The sequence below is a fragment of the Montipora capricornis genome, chromosome 12 (genome assembly GCF_036669925.1).
Source record: "Montipora capricornis isolate CH-2021 chromosome 12, ASM3666992v2, whole genome shotgun sequence".
Lineage (NCBI taxonomy): Eukaryota > Metazoa > Cnidaria > Anthozoa > Scleractinia > Acroporidae > Montipora > Montipora capricornis.
In genome coordinates, this window is record NC_090894.1 from 38,222,775 (window position 1) to 38,224,937 (window position 2,163).

Below are 2,163 nucleotides of genomic sequence, written 5' to 3' on the forward strand. Positions count from 1 at the left end.
TGAAAATATATGCTACTGGCAGAAACGTAGCAACACGTAATAGTAAAAGAACAAATAAAACCGATTAACACCACTCCGAACGTCGATCAAACGCCTCATGCACATTTGTCCTGTTCTTGGTTATATTCATCGCTCTGATTGGTTGAATGTCTGGAATGTTAAGGGCCAATGAAGTGTTTTCTGCGAAAAGCCATGTGCTTCGAGTGCTTCCTTGTTTGGGTTGGTGTTGAATTGTTTGCGTTTTGTTTCACGAGTGAAAGATTTAAAACTATGGGCAAGTGTGTTTTCAGCAACATTTGGCTTCAGAAATCACCGTATAAAGAGTGGCTACGAGAAGTCAAGGGTGACAAGCACAAGGCACGATGCATCGTGTGCATGAAGGATGTTGACATTTCGAGCATGGGAGAATCGGCGCTCACAAGTCATTTGAAAGGAAAAAAACATCAAACACTGACATCCCAGAAAAGGTCATCAGCAAGCGTTCTGGAGTTTTTTGGCGTTTCTTCTCAACGACCAGCAACTAAAAGTGATGATGCCAAAGTAGTTTTAAAATCCACTTCATCTCAAAGCGGCGAACACAATAAGCTTAACCCCATAAAGTCTATTGCGATTTCATCTGGTTCATCAGTGATGGAAAAAAGTGTCACTCGTGATGAGACGTTGACGGCAGAAATTTTGTGGGCATTGAAATTGATAATGTCTCATTACTCCTATAAGTCATGCGAAGGTACGAGCAAATTGTTTCAAGCGATGTTTCCTGACAGTAGGATTGCGAATCAGTTTTCATGTGGAGAAAAGAAATGTGCATACTTGATCTGTTTTGGGCTCGCTCCACACTTCAAACAACTTTTGAAGGACGTTGTGAAAAAAGAAGAGGCTTATGTACTAATGTTTGACGAGAGCCTTAATAGCGTGTGCCAGTCAAAGCAAATGGATATTCACATTCGTTCATGGAATCAGGACAAACACGAGGTTGAAAGTCGCTATTATACCTCAGTGTTTATGGGTCATGGCACAGCAGACAACATGCTTTCTCATTTTCGTTCAGGCATAGAAGGAATTCCTCTCAAAAAAGTTTATCAGGTAGGATGCTACTGTCGATAGTTTAGGTAATTTAAATAAACATAACAAACGAAAGATAAACATGGTCGTCTCTTCGCTGATGAGTGATGAGTGATGACATGTAGTGTGGTGCAAACCGCCGTTATTTACAAAAAGCATGCAAATGTTTTGTGTAATGCCGTTATTTAGTATCAAATATTGCCATGAAAATCTTTCAATGTCTGTTATTCTTTTGCCGTAGAAGGGCGAAGGATGGTTATTGATTACTTAATCTAATGTATTGCATGTGATATATTTTATGTGCGCAATTTAGCCAATGTTCCTAAAAGAGATAAATTTTCAGTGGGAATTGTATTGCACAGAAATGAAACACCTTACTTGGTTTTCTGCCCTTTAAGATCCAAATAATCAACACTCTTTCATTGCAAATCTTCACAATTCCAATGCATCCATGACTTGTTTATTTCTTGTTTCGGTGGACCGTGACACAAAGTCTGGGGCATACTGCAAGTAATAAATTAAGTGTTAAGTTCAATATTACAAGAAACGTTTTCTCTCATACTAGCTGTCAATGGATGGACCCAACGTTTACAGTATGCTGACTGATGAGGTAAAAAAAGAGCATAATAGTCACATGTTGAACATTGGCAGCTGTGGTTTACACATTCTTCAAGGAGCATTCAAGGATGGTGCTGTGGCATCAGGATGGCAATTAGACAGGTTGTTCTCTAGCCTTCACTGGCTCTTTCAGGACAGTCCGGCAAGGAGAGAGGACTATACCAAAGTAACAGGAAGCTCAATGTTTGCTTTGAAGTTCTGCAAACATAGATGGTTGGAGAATGTCTTGGTTGCAGAACGTACACAGAGTATGTGAGACAGTGTTGTCAAGTATGTTCAGAGTGCAATGGCAGGGAAAGTTCCACAGCCACAGAATAAATCCTTTCAAACTGTACAAGAGTTTGTTGCAGATCTCTTTACAACTGCAAAAGTGGCTTTCTTCCTATCAGTAGCCAAGCAAGTGACACCTTTTTTGACACTCTATCAAACCGACAAGCCAATGCTTCCTTTCCTGGCTACAGACCTATACAGCATGCTTGGGGG

At 40.2% G+C, this 2,163-nt stretch overlaps 1 pseudogene; it reads left to right on the forward strand.

The window, feature by feature from the left end:
- The first annotated feature begins 270 nt into the window (after window positions 1-270).
- Window positions 271-2,163, forward strand: part of LOC138025795 (uncharacterized) — a 2,948-nt pseudogene continuing 1,055 nt past the window's right edge.